This window comes from Podarcis filfolensis (assembly GCF_964270895.1).
Source record: "Podarcis filfolensis genome assembly, chromosome: 1".
Taxonomy (NCBI): domain Eukaryota; kingdom Metazoa; phylum Chordata; class Lepidosauria; order Squamata; family Lacertidae; genus Podarcis; species Podarcis filfolensis.
The window spans coordinates 15,496,851-15,523,388 of record NC_139604.1 but is presented as its reverse complement, the minus strand read 5'-3'; the positions used below and the strand labels follow the sequence as shown (position 1 = coordinate 15,523,388).

The window sequence follows — 26,538 nt, the reverse complement described above, 5'->3', positions numbered from 1 at the left end:
TTTCAAAGGTGACTATGGGGGTTGCAGCGCTCATCTTGCTTTCAGGCTGAGGGAGCTGGCGTTTGTCCACAGACATCTTTCCAGGTCATGCGGCCAGCATGACTAAACTGCTTCTGGCGCAACAGAACACCGTGACAGAAACCAGAGCGCACAGAAAAGCCGTTTACCTTCCCGCCACAGAGGTACCTATCTATCTACTTGCACTAGCGTGCTTTCGAACTGCTAGGTTGGGAGGAGCTGGGGCAGAGCAACGGGAGCTCACCCCATCACGGGGATTCAAACTGTTGACCTTCCGATCAGCAAGCCCAAGAGGCTCAGTGGTTTAGACCACAGCGCCACCCGCTCCCCTTAGAACCACTACTGTGCAATCAAGTCACAGACCATCTCAGGTCTCCCAACCCAGCAGAATGTATGTTGTGAGTTCTTTTTTGAATCACCAAACTGTAGAGTTGGAAGGGGTCCCAAAGTTCCTCTATTCCAACCCCCTGGAATGCAGGAATCTCCACGAAAACTGCCCTGTGATTTTAGATTAGGCAAGTCGCACAAATTTATTTGCCCCATGAATTTCAAATTAAATGACCAAATGAAAAAGGGGTGTGGCCAGAGAGTTGATTTAATCTGCCACGGACAGCCATTCTGGAAAAATATGAAGCAACTGCCTTAAATGCCAGCTATAAGTGACACTTGGTACTGGACTGGGCAGACAAACGGCCATTCGTGCAATCAAATTGCCGTGGTGGGTTGAGCAGATCAGAGATGATTTGTGCTCACGCTGGAGCCATGCTATAGTTGCTTCATTGCCTATATTGACGGGACTTGCCTATATTGATGATAGGCGTGACTTGTTGGGGTTCCGACTTGCGACGAAGCTAAATACTTGCATGCAAACAGTGCAGGTTCAGTTCCCAGTATTTTCAGATTAAAAGAAGCAGGTAGCAAGGTGACCTTTTTCATTTCATTTTATTTTGACAAAGTAATAATCATGCATAAATAAGAATAAAAATATGCACCCCACCACTGAGACCATTCCGTTGTAACTATCCAACCTCCCCAAATTTCAACACCTCTTGTGATGGTTTGACCCTTTTCCATTTGGACGGTACAAATTGTACAAACACCCTCCATATCTCCTCAAAATCATTTCTCCTGCATATTCCCTGTTTTACCTTAATGGCACATGTTAATTTATCGTTAATAGCTATATCCCACACCTCTTTATACCATTCTTCCAATTTATATTCTGCTTGCCCCTTCCACTTCCTAGCTATAATAATTTGTGCAGCTGTCAATCTCCTTAAATACCCTGTGCCAAAAAAATTGAACATATTTACACCCCCACCACACGTGAACATAATTCCCTATTTCCTGGCATCCCCTCCAACATAACATTGAATATTCCTTGCTTATTTGATTTAATCTGACTGGTGTTAAATACCATCTCCAAACTAATTTATAATAATTTTCTTTTATTCTTATGCACGTTTTCAACGTATGTTTCTCCCATATTTCCCTCCAAGGTGATCTTTTAGTTTAGCAGTCCTGGAACTCTGGAAATACCTCCCCATTGACATTAGGCAGGTACTTTGGTGTCTGCTAATTTTTTTTTTAGTTTAGGCAAGTCTATCCAGATATGCATTTTAATATGCATTAGTACTTTATTTCTATTTGGGGATCATTTGGATCTATTTGTTTTTAACTTCTGTCTTGTTATAATACAGCTTGCTATGTTTCATGGTCACATGAAATTTGCCTTGATTGGCTTTTTGCTGGCAAGGTCAGTGCTAGGGACAATTGCTGTATCTTTCACAGGAAAGAGAGGCCTTTATCGTCACTGTTTTATTTGCAGTGATTCTGTTTGTAGATAATACCATCTGCTCTGCTTGATGCTTCCTACCAAGCTCATTGCAGCCTTTCTGCAAAAAATTAAACAGATTTATTCCAAATGTCTCAAGTTCCCACCCATAGCATGTTTTTAATTTTTTTTTTTAAAAAAAACATACTGGAAACCTGTAAACAAGACCCAGAATTCAACAAAGCAACAGCTCATGAATTTGTTTTTTTGGAGCATTAGTAAATCCCTTCCATTGCAGTTCCTATTTCAGCTCCATGTTTGCATGACTAAGGATTTGCTTGAGGTTTCTCAGATGTCAGGGGCTGAGTTTGCTGTTATGCTGAGTTGTTTTGAGCAATGTTTTCAGGCTATCCGTGGCTCAGTCCACACACTTGGTTATTAATTTTTGTGACATGTAATCCATTGGTGCAGTCAAATGCAACATTCCTTGTTTCCCTAGAGTGGGCACAAGCAGGGGGACATCCAGTCAGTGTAACTTCCTGTTCCACTGGTCTGGAGCTTCCTCCCCCTGCATGTGATCTGGGAGATGGGCATGGCTCTGGCTAAAAGAGCCAAGCCATGCAGCCATTTTGGTATCTAAATGTAATTTTGCTGTCTGCTGGCTCTCAACCAGCAGCACATGAGTTCAGTCTCCATACGAGATGAACTCATACTTTGTTGTGCAACTGCTAAGTAAAGCCTGCCTTTCAGGGATCAAATCGTGAACTGACCTGTGAGTAAACTTTTTGCTACTTTACTCAGAAAGACTCTTGTGTCTTTATTCTTTTAAGAGGGATCAAAGGGGACACCAGAAATAAGAGATTCAAACTAAGAGATTCAAACGAATCTGCAAACTAGCTTCCAGCTATATTGAGGGGAATCTGCTCTGCTACATCACTTACTAGTGTGCGTGAAAGAAGGATACAGTGGTACCTCGGGTTAAGAACTTAATTCGTTCTGGAGGTCCATTTTTAACCTGAAACTGTTCTTAACCTGAGGTACCACTTTACCTAATGGGGCCTCCCACTGCTGCCGCCACGCAATTTCTGTTCTCATCCTGAAGCAAAGTTCTTAACCCAAGGTACTATTTCTGGGTTAGCGGAGTCTGTAACCTGAAGCGTCTGTAACCAGAGGTACCACTGTAATACTTATACAATATATCATTTTAACATAGGGATGTGGGTGGCGCTGTGGTCTAAACCACAGAGCCTAGGGCTTGCTGATCAGAAGGTCAGCAGTTCGAATCCCTGCGACGGGGTGAGCTCCCATTGCTCGGTCCCTGCTCCTACCAACCTAGCAGTTTGAAAGCACATCAAAGTGCAAGTAGATAAATAGGTACTGCTATGACAGGAAGGTAAATGGCATTTCTGTGCGCTGCTCTGGTTCTCCAGAAGTGGCTTAGCCATGCTGGCCACATGACCCGTAAGCTGTACGCCAGCTCCCTCGGCCAATAAAGCAAGATTAGCGCTGCAACCCCAGAGTCATCCATGACTGGACCTAATGGTCAGGGGTCCCTTTACCTTTATTTACTATCCTTAACATTCCTACAATTTTAATCTCCCTCCCTCCCCTCTCTACATACCACCCCCCATCCTAGCACTGGGTAGGTGGGGATCATCAACCTGGGAACGCAGCCCTTCTAGGAGAAGGGAACTCTGATCCTAAACCTTTGATGCCTTGTGAGATAGGTTTAGGGAGAAAAAAAGGCTAGGGAATAAATCCTACACAAATCCAATTGTTCCCCATCATGCTTGGTTTCCAGCCCCTTGATCATCTTGGTCACTCTCCTCTACAATTTCATCCAGCTCATGACTGGTCCAACACTTGAACAGCCTTCACTGAGTTGAGATGATGGAGAGATGGAGCTAGGTGTCATTAGTATATCGCAGACACCTCACCCCCAATTTTGAGGTTTCAACAACTTTATATGTAGGTTAGAAAGCATGGGGGGCACTACTGAATCCCGTGACGCCCCAAAGCATAACTAGTCCTATCCCTCAGAATCAGTCCTGAAGGACACACAGTTGACCCCACAGCCAGCACTGTTTCAAGGACCTTGCCCAAGATGGGGATATTTGCCACTGAGCAGTGGATGTCACACACTTCTGTGTTCAGGTATGGCCTCTTGAGGAGGGGGTACATCACTGCCTTCTCTGAGGTGGCAGCCACTATCCCCTCCTGCAAGAAATCATTTACCATTCTCTGGAACAATGCAGTCAGTTCCCAGCCACCCTCTCCCTGTTACAAGTTAAGAAGGGCAGACTGCTTCACACCATGGACTTTGCCAGATATCCTGTTTGTAGCACCAAACTTATTGTTTATTCTATTATTTGGGTGGGAATGGCAATGGACCTTTCACACCACCACATGCTATTGCTTCTTTTAGAGGGTGATTGTGCCTTATTTTGTCCATACTAGTGACGGGGTGTGTTGGGATTGAGACAAGTTCTGTGGTTGTAGTCACACCTTTTCATTTCCCCAGCTTTTCCTACCCATAAATGTCAGAATTACGTGTTTTCACTCGTGGTACTGATAGCTTTTTAATGGGTTTCCAAAACCAACTTCTCCAACATGTCATTAAACCACGCACCCCAGTCACTAAACACAAAACATTGCATTTCTGCACCACCAAAACATTGCAGAGCCTTTCCAGTTCATTCACAAATGTCATGTGGTTTGTTTTGTTTTCCAGTAGGAGAAAACAATAGGTTGGTGGCCTAAATATTCCAAGATAATGATGGAACAATAATATCACGTGGAAACATGAGATGACAGTCCTCTAGCAATTGTGATTGTGCTCACCTGAACAGACAAGTATCTTCAGGGCAACAAAAGTCCTCTACATAATCAGAAGAATTGTTCATAAGCTCATTGTTAAGTTTTAAAGATAGCCAGGCCACGTGATTCATTTAAACCATTTTGTTGTATACGAAAGTTGAAAATACAGGGGACATTTAAAATGGCTCAAGAGAACGCGTGGTTCCTTCAGTGGAGAATATATTTCCCTAAAGAATGCGTTGCCCTTTCTATCCTGAAAGCCATAATTCTTCATTTGAGGAAGGATGTATTTCCTGAAATGTTCCTGATGAAATCACATTTGGCAATCTTAGCCAAGTACTGAGAGAATTGAAAAGGGACAATTTCAAAGCAGGTAGCTGCTAAACATTATGGGTTAGGAAGAAAGGGAAATGAAGCAAGTTAGGGCTAGGAACAGATGGATCTGTCACTTTTGGTCCTCTTAGTTTTTCATGCTTTCAGACTTAAATTTGGTCCCCCACATTGCTGCAGCAATTTGTGATTTTTAAGAAAAATCCTCATGAAAATTCATGAGCATTTTGGGATGCATTTCTCCTAATAAACACATTCCCGTGTGCAGTTTTGACCAATGTACACATTTATGCAAGGGATTTTCCCCAACATAATACATTTTTGTATGTTATATTCACTAACATATTCAATTGTATGCACACTTCTCTCAGTATATGCATTTTTGTAAACATTTTGGATGGAAAACAGCACAGCAAAATTCAAGGAAGTGCAAATTTGGTTGTGTTTAGGTTCTCATATTGTTTCGGAAAGTGCAAATTTTGATAGTTTTAAATGTGGATGCAATTTCTCCCCAGTCACTAGGGAGGCCATTAAATGAAATGTGTCTTGAGGCTGTGTGGAACACAGCCTGAAAATGACTCAGGGGCAAAAGTGTGGGGTGTTAGCACCCAAAATTCATATGTTAATGTTTGAAAGCGCTGTAGAACCCTGTGATGTCATATGCCTAAGGCAGTTATTTCAGTTGGTTCAGTTATTAACATCTTGTGATCCTTAACAGTTAGAGCAGCAGGTATGTTGTGTTGTGCTGCCTCAGAGTCAGAGTATCAGTCAGTCTGTAAATGTTAGTTAGTCTGTAACAGCTTAATCTATGTAAGATGTTTTGGCAATTTAAGAAACATCCACCTGCATTGCATATTTAATTTGGAAGTACACTAAGCAAAAGTTATTTGTTCTTTAACCTTTAAATGAGAGTCTTGTGTAGTTTTAAAGAAGGGAAAAGAGAACGAAAGCGTCAGACAACCCAGGACTGTCTTCTACAGACTCTGTATAAGGGAACTAAAGTCTAATTCCCACAAAAAGGACTAATGTTGCTATAAGCTAAAAAAAAAAAAAGGGTAAAGGTAAAGGACTCCTGAACACTCAAGTCCAGTCAAAGGTGACTATGGGGTTGCGGCGCTCATCTCGCTTTCAGGCCGAGGGAGCCGACGTTTGTCCACAAACAGCTTTCCTGGTCATGTGGCCAACATGACTAAACCGCTTTTGGTGAAATGGAACACTGTGACAGAAACCAGAGCGCACGGAAACGCCGTTTACTGCCCGCCACAGCAGTTCCTATTTATCTACAGTGGTACCTCGGGTTACAGATGCTTCAGGTTACAGATGCTTCAGGTTACAGACTGTGCTAATGCAGAAATAGTACCTCGGGTTAAGAACTTTGCTTCAGGATGAGAACAGAAATTGCACGGCAGCGGCGCGGTGGCAGCAGGAGGCCCCATTAGCTAAAGTGGTACCTCAGGTTAAGAACAGTTCCAGGTTAAGAACGGACGTCGAGAATGAATTAAGTTCTTAACCTGAGGTACCACTGTACTTGCACTGGCGTGCTTTTGAATTGCTTGGTTACCAGGAGCTGGGACAGAGCGACGAGAGCTCACACCGTCATGGGGATTCAAACCACCAACCTTCTGATCAGCAAGTCCAAGAGGCTAGGTGGTTTAGATCACAGCGCCACCTGTGTCCATTGGAAGGAACCTAAAGAACCTTCTTAACAATCGTTTCAAACCCACTTTATTGATTCGTTTGATGCCACAACCATCCAATGGATAGACAGTGCCCTCAAGCATGACTTTGAATATGGGGCAGGTAGCAACCCAAAGGCAATTGCTAAAAGAGAATCAATCAAAGGCAAATGTAAATTGAAGTATTTCTGGCATCTTAATTCTAGCTGCACTTCCCCAAGTCTTCCTTCAGATGGTGGCCCCTCAAGCAGCTTCTCAGTGCTGGCCATGTCTTCTGGTTGTTAACTGAATGTATAAAAGGTTTACAACTGCAAGCACAAGAGATGTAAATTGTTTTCTATTACCAGGTGGTGACATTGCATTCACTCTCGCAGCTCGGTCGAAGGGTGGGTGGGAATCCTTGCGAGAGCCAAAGGCAAACCAACCCAAAGAAAGGATTTACAAAAATGTTACAGAAAAACCTAAATTAATCTCCAGGCTTTATGAAGCTCTCTGTAAAATACAGCAGAATACGCAATTGGTTTCCCTGGCCACGGAAATGAGACTTCAGCAAATATGTGATTTCACAAGGGAGCTTCAGCGGGGATGTTTTTAGACATTTAAAAATAGCAATTTAGATTTAGTTCTGGTGCTGACACACAACGCCACTTTGGCAAACTTAACTTTCCTGCTAACTCTGATGGTTGTGTGCAATGCACAGTTGCTGTACTGCTGAGAAAGATATGCTTAGAAATTTAATTAGATAGAAAAGGATATCACACCAGAGGGCCTGGGAACTGTCCTGTGGCATTCAATTTGGGATTTACTTTTAGAAACAACTTAATTCCATACCCTCCAACATTCCTCAGATGAAAATAGAGCTATTTCTCACTACCCCCAACTGACCCTGCTTGACCCCCCATTTTTTGCCCCCCCCCGGAATATCTCCTATCAGGAGAAGTGCAACTCCCACCACCACCACACCAATGAGATAACCCCTTAATCCTGAATTTATTTTATTGTATTCTTTTGTAGATTTACCAAAACACATACCAATACAGTGGTACCTTGGTTCTCAAATGCCTTGGAACTCAAACAGCTTGGAACCCAAACACTGCAAACCTGGAAGTAAGTGTTTTGGTTTGCAAACTTTTTTCAGAAGCCGAACGTGCTCCGTTTTAAGTGTTACGCTTCCAAAAGCATATGCAGATGACTTAGTGATAACAGTGGAAGAACCTAAAACCTCACTCCCCAAAGTAATAGAAAAGATTCAGAAATTTGGGGGAAGTGGCAGGATTTAAGTTAAATAGGAATAAAACTAAATTATTAGTCAAAAATCTGAAGGAAGACAAAAAAACAGAGTTAGAACAAAATATTGAGATTAAGTCCATAAAAAGTGTTACGCTTCCGATTTGAGTGCCACGCTTCCATTTTGAGTGTTACGCTGAGGTCTGTCTGTTTTTGCTATTTATTTTGCGTTTTTGTTCTTGTGGCTTTTGTGTGTGTGTGGAACCCAGTTCAGCTACTGATTGATTGATTGATTGTGTGACCTCAGTACACTGTTTATTGCTTTAATTTTATGGGTCAATGGTCTTGTTAGATAGTAAAATTCATGTTAAATTGCTGTTTCAGGGTTTGCTTTTAAAAGCCTGGAACAGATTAATCCATTTTGCATTGCTTTCTATGGGAAAACGTGCCTTGGTTTTGGAATGCTTTGGTTTTGGAACAGACTTCCAGAACGGATTAAGTTTGAGAACCAAGGTACCACTGTAAAGAGATTTCAGGGAAGGGCAAGATTAGACGTGGCTGCACAAAGCAGACTGCCCTATATTGATTGAGTTATCATGGTGCAACTCATTAAAAAGTAAGCCTCAAATCCTACAAGAATGAAAGTTCTCAAGCAATATGTGCAGGCAACCTTCTAAGTAAGTTTTGTGAGGTAAACCAGCTTAGCTGCTTCCACCTTTCAGTGTTTATAGCCAATGAGTGAAGTCATAACTGTGATGGATGATGAGTGAGTTATCTGGGCACCATTCATCCTTGTCAGCCGTTGAAACAACTCCTACCTTTAACATCTACAGCAGTGTCTATTGCATTTGGCAATTTGCCTAGATTTTGTACATAATCACCTCAATGAAAAGTAATGGGTAGCTATTGAAGGGCCATGATGATCAAATATGCCACAAGAATGGTTTACCCCTTGCAGTCACCTTGAGGCTAAGCTGTTGACTTATCCACACTAGACCTTTTGCACAGCTGCACATGCCTGGATACCAGCTCTTAACTGCGAGAGATTGAATTTCACACAGTGCCTGTGGATTCTTCTGTAATTCTGAAAATATTGTTACAAAAGCCCCGGCGCCTGTCCGCTCAGGAGAACAGAAGACACAGCGGAGGCTGTCATGCTTTAAGAAATAGGGTTTATTCACCTGTTTACAAACCTTCCATCTGCATGGAAGGGGTCCAGATCTTATAGATCTTTCTTCTTCCCAGAAGCCGCTTGCCCTCCCCCCAGAGCAGTTACCCTGGCAACATCCCAAATCTCCAGTCTCTGGTCACACCTGGGACAAGGAGTTTTTTGACGACCCTTGACGGCTCTCAATTGAAAATAGAGCTCTGCTCTTCCCTCAGCCAGCCAGACTGGTTTGCGTAAGGCAGCCCAGGAATCCCCTTGCAGGTTATATTCTCCTTTCATATCACAATGAACCCCAAATCCTAGCATTTATTAATTTCTAGGGGTTAGGGGGATCCCCCTATTTCTATAACACCACTTTCTTGCTCTCCATTTTCAGAATGTTCCGTTTCTTCTCCAACTCTGAAGGGAAATTTATTCCCAGATTTTTCATTTTATATTTTAAAAAAAAAAAAAGGAATACTAGGATCTATTTCCTTCAGATTTCACTAGGGGCTCATCGATGCTTCCACTTGTGTCATGCCTAGAAAGCACAGGTCTGAATGGTTTTCCCCATGCCCCACTCTTTTCCGATGAAAAAAATCTACTCTTTAGCTCTAAACTAGAGCAAACATCAATCAGGAGGCAACTCAAATTGCCATTTGCTCCGAATGAGCACTAAAGTGCTGTTTCTCTCAGGGAAAGAAGCAATACAAGAGGTAAAACAAAAAATTTTTTCCCCTTCCAGTAGCACCTTAAAGACCAACTAAGTTAGTTCTTGGTATGAGCTTTCGTGTGCATGCACGATACACTGAAACAGAAGTTGCCAGATCCTTCTATATAGTGAGAAGGTGGGGAGGGGTATTACTCAGAAGGGTGGTGGGAATGGGTGATTGGCAGATAGCTGTGATGAGCCTGTTGACGACTCTTAACGACTGCAATAGGTCTTACAGGAAAAAGCAAGGGGTGAGAAGGTGAAAAATGGCTTTGTCATGTATAATGAGATAAGAATCCAATGTCTTTGTTCAGACCAGGTCTCTCCATGGTTTTAAGTTTGGTAATGAGTTGCAATTCAGCAGCTTCTCTTTCCAGTCTATTTCTGAAATTCCTTTGTAGTAAAACAGCTACTTTGAGATCTTGTATAGAATGTCCTGGGAGATTGAAGTGTTCTCCTACTGGTTTCTCTGTCTTGTGATTCTTGATGTCCGATTTATGTCCGTTTATTCTTTGGCGTAAGGTTTGGCCTGTTTGTCCAATATAGAGAGCTGAAGGACACTGTTGGCATTAATACAAGAGGTAGTGTGGGTAAATCACAAGAGGGCTCTGCTGAGGAAAGAAGGTACTGTTTATTTATTTAATATATGAATCACTTCCCATGAGGCATCCTGAAGTGATTGGCAATTAAAAGGTCATTAAAATGTCACTCGACACATCAGCAATAGAACCATAGGAGCAAACTCCGAGGGGCCATTGGGGCTTTGGCCCCCCACAAATTTTTTTTGAGGAGGCTGGGTCCCCACAAAGTTGATGGGCATTCCCATTCAAATTGTGTGTGTGCACTGCATCATGTGATCGCTTATGTGAGGCGGGACTTATCAGGGCCCCCACAATATTTTATTCAAGTTGGTACCCCTGATAAGAACAATTTCAAGTCCAGTGCAAAGATTGACTGGGCTAAATATCTCTGCGTAAAAGGATGGTTGAAAAAGGAAGGTGCCAAAAAGTTACTAGAGATTACTGCAGGCTTCCTCAACCTTGGCCCTCCAGATGTTTTGAGACTACAATTCCCGTCATCCCTGACCACTGGTCCTGCTAGCTAGGGATCATGGGAGTTGTAGGCCAAAAACATCTGGAGGGCCAAGGTTGAGGAAGCCTGGATTACTGCACTGTGCAGAATGGGCCTCCTAGTGAGATGTTCGCTGCCAGAGGCCCTCTCCTGCACAGCACAGTGAGTTTGCAAGAGGTGACACGATCTTTTAGATTTTTATGGCTTTCATTAGAAGCCAAACTGGTGCCAAATGGTGTTTTCATTTGGACCACATCAGTGAGGCCAAAAGAGGGGGGGCGGTCTTGCTATCTGGGCAGCCCAGGACCTCCATATGCACTGCCCAGACTTGAACCCCAGAAAGGTCACTTGGGTGCAAAAACAGTGTGAGAGGCAGCAGTTACGAGTTACCTGTCTCTGCAGCCACAGCAGGCGCTGTGATTCTCCAGTGGTTTTTACTTCGCTCCTGGAGACACACAACTTTGTCTTTTTGAGACATATGGATGCCAACAACCGCAGTTGACAAATCCGCTCCACTTCCTAATGGGGAGGATGTAGGGATCAGATGGGATTACCATGAGGAATTATAAAATATACATCAAGCCATCGTGTCCACGATGAATGCATTGTGTTGACTGGGTCTGATATATTGACGATAATTTCTGATTAAATCTCATAAGATTCTACATTCATGCCTTTTTCCTCTACTGCCCATTTCTCTCTCTTCACAAGTCACGTACACACTTAGACAGGCAGGCGTCCTGGGTCCTCAAAGATAATGGGCAGTTTCATTGATGTAGCTTTTCTTATATATTAATCTTAGGATGTTAATCTTAGGGCCAGGAAACAGGTTTCACATTAAGGTGATAATGGTCAGTGTCCTCCTGGCCTTCCTTCTTATCATGTGTACTGATTGTTTATGACCTCCGGGGTTGCTGTATTCGCTCCTTTGTAGTTTTCATTCATTTACTCCAAAGTATGCATGCCTAACTAGTGTTTATAGTTTAACTTTGTCCCCACTTGAGGTTTGTTTGAATGCTCAAAGGAAATCTGATTGGTTCAAAGCCTCGTGTCTTATTTTAATCAGGGTCCAGTTCTTCCTTTAGCCTCAGAATGCAACAGGAGGAGTTGCGGTGGACCACATGGCCACCCATTCCCAACGCTTTGGTTTTGCAGCTGGGAGAAAACGACTTGCCTTGTCGGAAAGGCGTGGACTTACTTTTGAATATCAAAAGGGACTTGGACGAATTTGCACGGAAGTTCTCAAAATGACTTATTTAGTCTCTGCTCTTGGAGAGGCGCTTTTGGCGTGGCATTGGACTTGCTCTTGGATATTGAAAAGGACTTGGACCAACTTGCACTGAAGTTCTCAAAATGACTCTTATTTGGTCTCTGCTCTTGGAGAGACGCTTTTGGCGTGGCAGTGATTGCCCAGCTGCAACTGATTATACCCGGAAACGCTTGAATCGTGTGGTGGCACAGAAGTTGCTCATGCTGGATGGTCTGGTGATTGCGTACCCCACCACTGTTTACAGCAAGATGGCCCTATTTCGAGATGACGGTGTACATCTTTCCGATTGGGGGAATAATGTCTGGCTAGCCGATATTGTGGAAGGTGTGAAGGATTGGTTGCAGGTGTGAGGGTATTTGGCGGTGAGCCTTGGGCTCGTGTGGCGGTTAGGCATTGGTTGATCTTATGATGGGGGAGGGGAGGTGTGGTCGTCACCTGCCCCTGCAAGCTTAAGGGTATTCCATTAAAGGAATCCGGAGGTGTGGATCTTGCCCGAAGTCCAGGGCTGGGCTAGCGCCATGCTACGACCCCGTCGGTAACCCAGGGGGAACTCGAGTTGGTTTGCATCGACAGGGCTCCCCCTACTGGTGGTTGACCCTTACTGGACTCCCTTCGTGATGAGCAGGAGTCAGATATAGTCGGGTCAATTCCAATGCCTAAGCCAATACCGCTTACATTCTGTAACCAATAAAGTTGCGGCCTAAATTTGCCCAATAACATTAACCTAATATCCGTGTCCTTGTGTCTTATTCATCAACGAGGGGGTGGTCTTGGGGTCTCGACACACAAATGTGCATTTTATTAATTGCCCTGAGAGAGGGCAACACAATATTAAAGCTTTTGCCCCATTTAATAACTTTTACATTGTGCCACAGAGTGCTCAGATTGCTTCACCAACCATTTTGTAGCGCAGGCTAGTATTATGAGAAGCCTGTTGCAGACAAGAGCAATGGCACTGAGCCTGAGAGTGTGTGTCTGCTGACATAATAACAGCCACCCAGGGCGTTCATGTCTGAGCTGGGATTTTTGAGCCTTAGCTACTGCACTTACACCAGCTGTGATATAAATGATGTAGATTATATCCAACAAATCTTTGAGAGCGATACTTCATTCCTTGATAACCTCCCACTTCCACTCCGAAAAAGTTGCCGTTTCAAATGTGCATTTTTACTCTCTGATTTTTAAAGAGACTGTCAAAGTGACTCTCTAGCACCAATCACGCAAATTACCGAAACTTCCATGCGTCGTACTCCACTTTGCTAGGGTCAACAGGGAGCTTATCAAAAAGGTACAGGAGTGATTGGGCTTCCTTACACACAACACACAAAAGGTGAGGGGGAAAGAAATCTCGCCGTCTAAAGACTGCTTGATGGCACTCTAAAATTTCATGGTTACTCAGTCACACCTGATTAGGTGGGCACATCTTGGCAGATGAGCGAATATTAAGCAGCCCTTGGCCTTTTCACTATGCAGGAGAGAGAGATACCAAAATGCTTGTCATTGATTTAGTCCCCAGGTTCATTTTTGTATTTTAATAGCTTCGGTAGCTGTCACAAAATAATTCGAAAGCATCTTTTAGGAGAAAAGAGTCTCCTCAAAACTCTGTATTAACGATAAGGGTGACAACATTAACGCTGCAGAGATGCGGAGGGCCTGTTATTTTGTAAGCTTGGTAGCAATCCTTTTTTGCAGGGAAGCTACACATGTGTAGTTGGTGTAAGAATAAGAATAAGAATAAGAATAAGAATAAGAATAAGAATTTATTATTCATACCCCATTGATCTGGCTGAGTTTCCCCAGACACTCTGGTCAGCTCCCAACAGAATATTAAAAACATGATAAAACATCAAACATTAAAAACTTCCCTAAACAGGGCTGCCTTCAGATGTCTTCTCAAAGCCAGATAGTTGTTTACTTCCTTGACATCCGAAGGGAGGGCATTCCACAGGGCGGATGCCACTACCGAGAAGGCCCTCTGCCTGGTTCACTGTAACCTCACTTCTCGCAGTGAGGGAACCACCAGAAGGCCGTCGGAGCTGGACCTCAGTCTCCAGGCTGAACGATGGCGGCGGAGGCACAAGTTGTAGCATTGCTGAATGTGGCAGGTTTGGGTTTCGAGTAGTTGCTTGGAGCAGAGACTGTGGTCCCATCTGCAGTATACATGCAAAGTAGTATCATACCATTTTAAACCATTGGCAGGGCATGGAGGGTGAATGGAGCCTGCTGATGCCACCGGAGGGCGTGAGAAGGCAGAGCTGGGCACCCCCTGACAAGTACTCTGCTGGGAGGCAAACCATGCCGGGGCTGGGATGACGTCTCTTTCTCCTAAAGAGAGAGGGGAGTGTGGCTCTGCCAGGTCGCCTGTCATGGGGGTGTGTAGTTGCGCCCTCTCGCACCCTCATAATCAAGCACCCGGGGCCGCCCCTCCCCCTTGGTCATGCTACGCCAGTATTTTAAATAGTTGTGGCTTCCCCCAAGGAACTGAAGTTTATGAAGGGGGCTCCTGTTCTCCTCACAGAGCTACATTTCTCTCTTCCTAGGGAATTCTGGGAATTGTAGTTCTGTGTGGGGTCTCCTAAAATGCTGGCCATCCCTTCGCCCCACTACAAGCAACTACCGTATTATTCGCCCTATAGGATGCACCGTCCCATAAGGTGCACCTAGTTTTCTGAGGGGGAAATAGAGGGGGAAAAATTATTTCCCCCCCAGGCGCGGGGCTGGGGCAGGGGAAGCCCAAGCTCCCCCGACCCCAGCCCCCAGAACAGGCAACTCTCCGCAAGCCGTGGGAGCCCGGTGCCGGGCTCCCGCGCTTGCGGAGAGCTGCGCGAAGCCTGGGCATGCTGAACTCAGCGTGCCCAGCCTTCGGCATGCAGGCAACTCTCCGCAAGCCGCAGGAGCCTGGCGCGGGCTCCCACGGCTTGTGGAGAGCTGCGTGAAGCCTGGAGAGTGAGAGGGGTCGGTGCGCACCGACCCCTCTCGCTCTCCAGGCTTCAGCGAAAGCCTGCATTCGCCCCATAGGACGCACACACATTTCCCCTTCATTTTTGGAGGGGAAAAAGTGCGTCCTATGGGGCGAAAAATACGGTATTTCTATAGTTTTGATTTTATTTCGGCTGCAAATTATTCTCAACATTTAAAGTATGGCTATTCCAGGTTCACGTGAGCTGGTAGCCATCTTCACAGGAAAAGCAGTGATTTTGTCTGTAAAGGTGTTTCTGTATTTCACCCCTACTTATTGGGGTCACTGCTGATTTAAAAGAACTGTGATTGTACCGTGTTGTTGCTGTTGTTTTACTCTCACAGTGTCTGTTACTTGAAGGCCAAATCTATTTAAAAGCTGACAAGAACTATGACACAAATATTCTAAAGAGGCTAATCAGAACTGAAACACTGGAAGGAAGATCTGTTTTTTCAGAAGGATGCCTTTGTCACAGACTTATGATTTATCTGATGAAAACAAATTCACAGGGATGGTTTGGTTTAGAACTAGTAATCTCCTAAAGTTCTTCCTGATGTGTGGGCTGGGTCAGTGCTAAGTCACTGTTTTGGCTTAACATATGTGATCCAGCAGAATGTATTTATTCTTCACTATTCATCCCTTGAGGAATAAATACATTCTGCTGGATCACATATAATTCTTTCTCGAGGGCCTTCTTAGTAGTGGCACCCATCCTGCGGAAAGCCCTCCCATCAGAAGTCAAACAGATAAGAACTATTTGACTTTTAGATAGGGTTGCCATGTTTCAAAGAGTGAAAATCCAGACAGAGAATAATGGTCAGGCTGGGGGGTGAAATCCCCAAAAAGGATGTTACTTTTTTTCTGTATGCCACAACAGCTGCGAGAATATTGCTAGCGAAGAATTGGAAGAAACAAGATTTACCAGCTATTGAAGAATGGCAGATGAAGATGATGGACTATATGGAACTTGCCGAACTGACCGGGAGACTCTGAGACCAGAGAGAAGAGATGGTGGAAGAAGATTGGAAGACGTTTAAGGAATATTTGAAAAAATATGTTAATATTTAAGTCTTAGAATAGCTTTGGAAGTGGATATAGGCAGTAGGGTTAGAAGTAGAAGAGAGTGTATTTTATAAGTGATAAAATGTGAAGTTTTTTATGGTTAAAGTAAGTATGGGGGGAAAAAGATGGTTAGAAATTATGATATATGTAAACTGTTAAAGATGAAGTAAAATGAAAATCAGATAGGTGGGACTTGGGGAAGCCCACTTAACAATGTTTAGAAAAATAAGGATATGACAAGAATTTGTTTGTATTGTTTGTCTTTTCTGTTTGTGTTTTTTATTTGTGTTATAAAATGAATAATTTCTTTTGGAAAAAAAAGAGAGAATAATGGTCAGGCTTCGGGGAACCAGCATCTTCCCCCATGGCAGTAAATAAGAAGATCAAACAAAAGGAACGTCTTACCAGTTAGATTCTTTAATAATCACAGTGAGAGACAAAAGAACATGTCTCCCTAGAAATGGCAGTGTTCCCAATTAAGGCTCACACCCCCTCCGTCCCTATTAATCTATGTCACTCCTACATCTTGTAATCTGAGCTTGTGCCCTCTGCGCTTTCTGTTCTGAGACTTTCTGAGCTCTTCTTGAGCTTGGGGAGGGCAGTGGAGGAATGCTGTCAAACGACTGTGAAGTTGTTAACCCTCTCTCTCCCAGTGTTTCTTCTTCTAGCTGTTCCCCATCCAGTATTTCCCAGCTTCTGCCTTCTGAACTATGCCCCTCTGCAAACCACTGTTCCAAATCTATACTGTCCTCCTGCTCCTGGAAAGATTCAGCATCAGCGGGAGGGGATGGCTCCCATCATTCCTCCTCAGTGATGGCTGCCCTCCTCAGCATGGTCCCTGACAACAACAACAAAGTTTTTGAGATATTTTTAAGGGAAATCGCCTGAAACAATACTGCCATATGTCTGGATTTTCCTGGACATTTTACAGATTTCCGCTCAGACACTGTTTCCAACTACAGTATTCCGGATATGCATGTGAAATTTTGGACGTATGGCAATCCTATTTCAGAAGACACCTGAAGGCAGCCCTATTCAGGGAAGATTTTAATGGTTGATGTTGTATTGTGTTTTTAATATTTTTGTTGGGAGGCGCCCAGAGTGGCTGGGGCAACCCAATCAGATGGGTAGAATTTAAATAATAAATTATTATGATTTTTAGTCAAATGGAGGGGTAATAAGCTATGAAGTGCATTGCATTGCTGCTACTTTCCTCCCCACCCCAACAAAACCTGCCACCTGAGGCAGTTGCCTCACTCTGCCTGTTGAAAGAGGTGAGCTTCCACCTACAGCCACACAAATAATTGTTGTTTCGAAAGCCCCGAAGGCCACTGATAGTAGTTGCACTCATTAAAAAAAAAAGAATTAAAAAAATGGCAGGAACCTCAAGCCTTGGAGTCAAATGCAACCCTCCAACACTATCCAACCTTGAGGTCTCTGTCTTCACAAGACTTTCTTTGTAGCCTCCTTGAGTGTGCTTGCCTTGCTGGAACGTGTCTTTGAACTCTTCTAATGCTTCTTGTTTGCCTGGGTAGAGGATAGAGGGGGCATGTGTGTAGAAACTAGCCTGCTTTACAAAGGTAACACTTAAATTCATTGTCCCACTGACCTTTGCCTTTGGCTCCGCCCAGCGTTGGCAAGCAATACCCTAATTGCCTTTGACCCTGTATACTTGACGGAGTGTCTCCACCCGTATCATTCAGCCTTGACACTGAGATCCAGCTCTCAGGTCCTTCTGGCGGTTCCCTCACTGTGAGAAATGAAGTTACAGGGAAGCAGGCAGAGGGTCTTCCTGTGGAACGCCCTCCCACCAGATGTCAAGGAAATAAACAACTATCTGGCTTTAAGAAGACATCCGAAGGAAGCCCTGTTCAGGAAAGCTTTTAATCATTGATGTTTTATTTTGTTTTTAATATTCTGTTGGGAGCTGCCCAGAGTAGCTGGCATATAAATAATAAAAATATTACTGATGTTGTTCCAAGTAATGAGGCAATAAATTGAGAACTGGAAAGATGGGGGCAGAAACATCAGCAATGCAGTCAATGATTCTGGCCAAGGTTACACATCGGAAAGGGTCAGTGCTCGAATTCAGAACTTATTCCCAGTATTTCAGATGCTGGGCTGGACAGATGCTTGGCCTGATCCAGCAAAGCAATGACTGTCTTCTTGTTACGAGGCAGATGTGCGGATAATGCCATGGTGGTGCAAGATGGTGGCAAGATGATCTTGCACCAGCCTGTGGTGCAAGATGGTGGCATACACAAACTTATTAGCTCCTTGGCATTCTGTGTCCCATAGTAGTGGAGGTTTACTTTGACAACTTTGCTAGAGTGCCGTGATCTTCATAGCCAAATCTGTCACTTCTACAGAAGACATATTTTAGCAATGGATAGCAACAAGGTGGTCCCAAATGCATAGAGAAGATTGTAAACAACTGTTGTATTCAGCCTGTATAAATGTGTGGTTTTAAGCCAGCACCTGCAAACAAATCCTCATTTGCAAATTAATTAAAGTAGCATGTTTAGCATGGTGATTTGGTTTTTCTTTTTTCTTTAAAAAAAATAAAGTTTAGAATGGAAGCCAAAGAGTATATAGCTAAGAATTCACCTAGGAATATGCCTTCTGTCCACTTGGTGTCTCCCTTTCTCCACATTTGATTGTGGAAGATTTGTTTCTATGACAGCGGGAAATATATGCCCGTTATAACAGAACCTGACAGCTTTGAAAGGATTCCACCACCCTTATTTTGGAAACAAAATTTGGATGCTCTTGGGTTTAAGTAGGCTAGCCTGACCAAGCTCCAGAGAAGCAGCCCTGGAGATAATAACATCTACCATTTGCTATGGCTGGTTGCCTACAAGACGTGAAGCCTATAAGCTGAGTCATTTGACACGTCTTTGACTTTCTTCTGATTGCTTTCTGGTTTCCCAAAGGAACTCAGTTTTTTTAACTCGCATCACAAATACCCCACTGGCAAGGCAAAGAACCAGTAGAAGGACAGTCTACATGGTGGGGGAGATCTAGTGCACGGAAGTGCAATCAATCTCTGCTTTGTGATTGGCAGAGAAGCTTGTCCAAGAAAATAGACTTTTTGGGTGCTTGTTAAATAGTGGGTCAAGGCTGGCAACTCTGCACTCCGCTCTTCTAAGTTCTTAAGTTTTAATCTTTCATTGTTGCCTATTATTTTTCATGTAATTGCCTTTCATATAGCCTTATTCTAAATCACTTATTCTTAAGTGATGAAGAGCAGTGTACAGTTGACATGAAAGCTGCTAACTGAGCATATTAGAGAAGGTAAAGGTAAAGGACCCCTGGACGGTTAAGTCCAGTCAAAGACAACTCTGGGGGTAGGGACGCAGGTGGCGCTGTGGTCTAAACCATTGAGCCTCTTGGGCTTGCTGATCAGAAGGTCAGTGGTTTGAATCCGCACGATGGAGTGAGCTCCTGTTGCTCTGTCCCAGCTCCTGCCAACCTTGCAGTTCAAAAGTACACCAGTACAAGGAGATAAACAGGTACCTCTGTGGTGGAAAGGTAAACGGTGTTTCTGTGTGCTCTGGTTTCTGTCACGGTGTTCTGTTGCACCAGAAGCGGTTTGGTCATGCTGGCCACAAGCCCCGGAAAGCTGTCTGTGGACAAACGCTGGCTCCCTCGGCCTGAAAGTGGAGCTGAGTGCTGCATCCCGTAGTTGCCTTTGACTGGATGTAACCATCTGGGGTCTTTTACCTTTACTTTTTTTTTTAATTAGAGAAGGTAAAAGAAAACAGGGCAAATTGAACTCATGTAGCAAAATGAGGCAGCAGGATGGATTATAGGAACACCTACTGTTTATAGCCAAGATAGAGCAACTTTTCATCATCTAAGATGGAGTTAAGGGATCTGTGTGGCCTGTCAGATGTTGCTGGACTACAACTCCCATCATCCCTGACTATGGGCCATGCTGGCTGGAGCATGATGGGAGTTGGAGTCCAGCAACATCTGGAGTCCCACAAGTTCCTCACAAAGCTATTTGCCAGGAAGAGCTTCCAAATGGCGAGGCTGTTCCCCTTCACTCCATTTTCTTTGCCACTGAGTTACATATTATTATTTTGGGGAAATTAGATTATTTTGCTCTTTAGCCATGCACAAAGACCAGGAAGCTGGAATGTGTGTGGCTCTGCCTGCTGTGTGTGTGTGCATGTGCTATGTAGATATTGTTAAGTATAGTAATTTAATTCATTGAAATTGTAACACTGAGCAGCAACAAAGATCAAGTTGTGTAGTTGACCCAGGCTTGTGGTGATGTGCAGTTTGCAGCTAGGCTCACTTGCTCAAAGCATCTGCTTGAGATGCACTTCAGTCCTGGCTTTGCACTTGCTACACAGTTGTTGTAGTCTGGGTTGTGTTGCATTGATCATGGTGCCTTGATAACATGCATAGGTGGTATTGTTTGGTGTTCTCATAATCTCTGACCTGCTAGCTGGGGCTGATGGAAACTGGAGTCCAACAACATCTGGGTTCGCTCCAGGATCATAACCCAGGCCCATCTCCTATTCCTGTCCCAGACTACAACCAGGTACCAGATTTGCTTTCAAAAATTGATAGGTTTTGGGAGTTTCCCCCCTCTCCTCCCTCTGTCTGTAGCTTGCACCCTAAACCTGTTCTGGGCGTTCCCCTGACCCTCTGGTACGGCTTTTTTTGAGTGGCATGGGGCACACACAGTGGAGGAGAGGAAATTCCATTTTGCAAGTAGAAGTTGTTCCACACACAAAGGGAGTTAGTTGAATATGGCCCTCTATATTTGGGGAATTGCATTTCTGAGTGCTTTCCAATGTTAAAAACTTCCTGCAAATAAAAACAGATCAGCTAATAAAAACAAATAAAAATATTAGACAAAGTTCTAGGCTACAACCTCTTTCCCTGGTGTGCTAGATTTCTCATTGGAGGGAACCTTTTATTTCTGTGTGCGGAATTCAAATGGCATCCCCTTCCAGCAGCCTAAAATGGTGCAGTCTACACTACCACCTTCAGATTCTGCCACAAATTTGTGGAGCAGGTGCAAGCAGTGGTGTAGCATGGGAGGGGGCAGTTGCCCGGGGCGTAAAATTGTTAGAGGGCACAAAATTTCAACACCCAGTACTGCCTCAATACAGCTGCAATCTCCTGCATGATGTAGACACCGTTAGGCAGTTGAATGCACATGCATACTCTGTCTAGTGCCCCAGGCACTGGCAACCCATGCTATGTCACTAGGTGCAAGTCGCTGAAGCTGCATCCTATATGAACTTCCCTGGGAGTAAATCCCATTGAGCTCAGTGAGGCTTACTTCTGAGTAGACAGAATGTGAAAACCATAAAAGTGAAAACTGAAACTTGCCAAGGTGATGATGCCTTAATTGCTGATTAAACTGCAGTTTTGTTTCTTTACAAAGCTGTAGATGTTTAGCCTTCCAGCAACCAATTAATTGATTAAATTGGTACACAGCAGAAAAATTCCTCCCCTTCTCCTCTGGCACAATCATTGGAAAACTGATTATGTGAAATTCTGAGTTATCACGATCCAACGTGTGACCCTCTGTTCAGCCTTGCGGCAAAGTAAAGAGAATAAACAGGAACAACCCAATTTTCCATGAAGGAGGATATTTGTCAAACAATGCAGACATAAGAGGGTCATCTAATCCTCAAATGTTTAACTATGAAAGACAGGGCATTGTTTTCAGTTGGATTAAAATTAGCCTCTCAGTGCAAGGCAGTGAGTACAATTTGGCAAAATTTAAACGTGCCTTGGAAACAAATGATAATGAATGTTTATGCCCCATTTATTTCAATGGGCTTCAAATCCACCACCATTCTACTGGTGCATAGTGGGTTTTAATGCATATTGTTTTATTATGCTTTTATATATAAATATAAATCTTTACTGTGGTCCAAAGACCCATAGAACAATTTCAGAACAAAATACAGTTAAGACAGCCAACCACAAAAGAGAGAAACCAAGGCGGTCATTTTGTTTTGTCTTGAGCTTGATGGTCTTGGTTTCTTTTGACTTCCGAAAGAAACTTTGCCACGGCCAGTGTAATATCATTAGACCTGTCATCCAAAAGATATTTAGTATGGGAGGCTTCAGATTTTCCGGGCAGATTTTCCAGTAGCAGTTTGATCCCTTGCTTGCTCGTACTGCCCACAATGCAGTAAGATATGCGTCATGCAATCGACGTCCTGAGAACAAACAAAGCCTATTCTGATAAGGGATGCCTCTCAGCCTACCAGTTAGGACTTCCAAAGGAAATATATTTAGCCTGGCTTTGGTAAATAAACGCCAATAGGTTGGTACAGACAGGTTCCTAAGATATGAGGATATCTGAAAGTCGTACCCATATTGGATTCCTGCTGCTACCGGGCCACAGATTATATGAGATCGAGATCACAGGTCGCTATGTGAAATGTCCCAAAGCCTTTGCCTCAGGGATTCAAGGGTGGTATCTTAGCCCAGATGACACAAGAGGGATGGTGGCAGTCCAATCGAGGTGGCTTTTCTGATAAGTTCTTTAACAATCACAGCGAGAGACAAAGGAAAGCATAGCACGCTAAAACATGGTGTTGCTCCCAGTAAAGGTTCACCCCCGCCATCCCCATTAATCTATGTCAGTCCTACATCAGGTAATCTGAGCTTGTTGCCATTGCGCTTTCTGTTCCACCACTTTCTAAGCCTGTCTAGTCTTAGGAGAAGGGAGGGGGGGCTTCAGGAATGCTGTCCAAGGACACAGAATCTTCCAGCTCTCTCTCTCTCCTGGTGTTTCCTCTTCTAGCGGCTCCTCACCCAGTATTTCCCAGCTATCCCCCTCTGGACTATGCCCTTCTGCAAACCACTGTTCTAAATCAATACTGTCCTCCTGCCCTTGGGAAGGTTCAGAAAAAGCGGCGGGGGGGGGGGGGCTCGCACCATTCCTCCTCAGTCCAGTCCCTGACACTGGGCAAGTGGCCCCTCTCAGACTTTGATGTGTAGCCTTGCTTCCCCAACCCCAGAGACTTGCTGGGTCTTCTGTGGGACTTGCTGTCCCTCTCCTGTGCCAGGCAGGGAACATAGGTTAGAGGGTGCAATACTTGCCTTGCCCCGGGGGCTGACAACCTTCGCTATACCACTGGATGGATGAGAGACACATAGCATGTAGCAGGCCTAGAAATAGCCAACAGTTGCCTTCACTCCAGGGTAGAAGAAAGCTCTGTGCATGCAGAAGAAGAGTTTGGACTTGATATCCCACCTTTCACTCCCCTTAAGGAGTCTCAAAGCGGCTAACAATCTCCTTTCCCTTCCTCCCCCACAACAAACACTCTGTGAGGTGAGTGAGGCTGAGAGACTTCAGAGAAGTGTGACTAACCCAAGGCCACCCAGCAGCTGCATGTGGAGGAGCGGGGAAGCGAACCTGGTTCACCAGATTACGAGTCCACCACTCTTAACCACTACACCACGCATGCAGAGACACTCTTGTGGACAGAAGCACACCTAAGGTGGAGTGAAACTCTTGCATCTGCCAAGAACTACTGGATCTGGGTGAGTGAATTTGTCGGCAGCCATCTAGTCCTCTTTGTTTCAGCCTGCGGTTAGCAGTGGGGGTGCCCAGTATAATTCTCTCCAACTTACAACCATTTTCTTTGACCAGGAGCTTCTCCTGCCTGGTGCTGAGAGTGTTAACTAGCCCTCCACTCCCTGTAAATAAAGGGACCCAATATTAGTTTATATGAGACCATCCCCCTCCCCACATATAACATGAAAGGCATTTCAAAAGAGCCCAGTAAATGAAGAAGTTAGTTAATTGGAAAAGTAAATCACCGGAATAAAAGATTTAATTGGCGTACAGTGAATCCCGATGACTCTCTGGCCAATATTTTAACTTTTTAAAAGAACCATTAATTTTGCTCTTAGCAAACCCTTAATATCCAGCCGGCAGGAGCAATAGAGCTGCTCTGTACATTAAATGCTTTGGCCACGGTGGTCTTAGCAGTGCAGGCGCTGTTTATTTCTTCCCGTGTAAGTAATTCTAAAACAAAGCAAGATAATAAGATTTATCATGGGGCTGAAAGTGCAGCGAGCAAGCGGCCTTACCTATTAACATGGTCAACCATTTGCTGCAGGAAAGATGGATTGATAAAAGCTATTAAAAACAGGAATTAATGCATATTTTATGGACTCAGCAGCATTAAAGGGAAGATGAAACTTAAAGGTGGCCATTTCGGGCTATACGCAGCACATTATAATTTTATTTTCATCCTTTGAAGTAACATGGGTGTAATGCCAGCAGACCAATTATGCCACCCATATGAAATAGCCTTCACCATCAGCTGTAGCAACAGCAGCAGCAGCTTTGCAATCAGGAAGGTCATTGTCTGAGAGTCTTTCTAGCGTTGAAGGTGGAAAAGCACAATTAATTGGCTGCCGTTGCAGCCCACTATGGGCTCGTCCACATACCTGCTCATCCCATTGCTAGAAAGTACGGGTTCAAGCGCTTTCCCCCTTGCTCTGCTCATTTCCCAGAGAAAACCTGCTATTTAGCTCTAAATCAGAACAAACGCCATTCTGCAGAAAACCTGATTGCTATTTGCTCCTGTTGTGAGCTAAAGCTCTAAAGAGCTAAACAGCTAAATTTCTCCCTCATTCCCTGTCTTACCTGGAGATGCTGAGGACTGCAGACCGTCCAAGATTGCAGGGACGGTCCCTGATTTAGAAAAGCCATCCCCGTTTCTCATTTGATCCCGGAACATCCCGCTTTTCCTTAGGACGTCCCTAGTTCCATCAGAGAAATGTTGGAGGGCATGGAATTACCCAACCGTTGAGCCATCTAAAGGCAACCCTGCACAGGGAAGTTTTAAAAACGTTTAATGTTTTATTATGTTATTATATATGTTGGAACCCCTTCCTGGATCACTGCCTTGTCGTGGTGAAGGGGCTTGAATTACTCCAAGAAGCTATGAGCTATGCCATGGGTAGGCAAACTAAGGCCTGGGGGCCGGATCTGGCCCAATCACCTTCTAAATCCGGCCCGCAGATGGTCCAGGAATCAGCGTGTTTTTACATGAGTAGAATGTGTGCTTTTATTTAAAATGCATCTCTGGGTTATTTGTGGGGCATAGGAATTTGTTCAATCTCTCCCCCCCCAATATAGAGTCTGGCCCACCACAAGGTCTGTGGGACAGTGGACTGGCCCCCTGCTGAAAAAGTTTGCTGACCCCTGAGCTATGCCGTGCAGGGCCACCCAAGATGGACGGGTCATAGCCGAGAGTTTAGACCAGAGGTCAGCAACCTTTTCCAACCGTGGGCCATCCCTCAGACCATGTGGTGGGCCAGACTATATTTTTTTTTGGGGGGGGGGGAAATGAACAAATTCCTATGCCCCACAAATAAGCCAGAGATGCATTTTAAATAAAAGCACACATTCTACTCACGTAAAAACACCAGGCAGGCCCCACAAATAACCAAGAGATGCATTTTAAATAAAAGGACACATTCTACTCATGTAAAAACATGCTGATTCCCAGACTGCCCGCAGGCTGGATTTAGAAGGCGATTGGGCCTCATCCAGCCCATGGGCCTTAGGGTGCCTACCCCTGGTTTAGACAAAATGCGATCCACCTGGAGAAGGAACTGGCAAACCACTCCAGTATTTTGCCAAGAAAACACCACGGACATAAAAAAGGAGAAGCTTTGAGAAGAAAGTGAGAGTTTCCAAGGCATGCTCTGGTTCATGGGGTCATGGAGAGTCAAACACGACTAAGACGACTAAACAACAAATATGTTGGGAGCTGTCCAGAGTGGCTGTGGCAACCTAGCCAGATGGGCAGGGTATAAATAGTGAAATCATTATTATGCAATGGGATGTCTCTATTTTCATCGGAGAAAAATTGGAGGGTATGGGTTTGGACCAGGGCTTCCCCCACCCCCTGCCAGGCAGAGAATGTGCTCCACAACTGAACTGTGGCCCGATTTCAGTGGAGTTCGCCCACTGCACAGAGTTACAAAAAGTCACCATGGCATCCCTTGTGACTGCTAGAAAAAACCAGACTGTGCTAGAATAAGAGAGGATTCCCTCGAGCGATAGTACAGCTGGTATTTCTAATTCCTCAGTTTGACTTTGAGTGAAGGTCCTTGAACTTATTTGACTTTTAATTAGGAAGTGCTTTTTTTTTTTTACAATTTCGCGTTCTAGCCAAGATTCTTTCTGGACTTGCCCCAGTTTTTAAAATTCATCATGACTCATTAGATAACGACACACTCTGGTAATTTATAAAAGAACAATTTGTTATAATTGCTTGGGGACCTATTAATTTAGTACCTCATTTCCTTAAAAATCCAAATTCAGAAAGAGTAGAATGTTTTTAGCAGATGCTATTACTGGAATTATATATTTGCGATGTAAACTTTTACATGTGTATGCATTTGTTTTATGTATAGACATTTATCTTTCACTGTCCACCAAATGGGCTGGAGCAGATAATTACAATTAT

At 44.1% G+C, this 26,538-nt stretch overlaps 1 long non-coding RNA gene across 1 annotated transcript; it reads left to right on the top strand.

Moving 5' to 3' along the window:
* The first annotated feature begins 8,016 nt into the window (after positions 1-8,016).
* Positions 8,017-10,472, top strand: LOC310743865. The gene is made up of 2 exons (XR_014539278.1): positions 8,017-9,705; positions 10,283-10,472. It is a non-coding gene; the product is annotated as an uncharacterized lncRNA (long non-coding RNA).
* Positions 10,473-26,538: the final 16,066 nt, after the last annotated feature.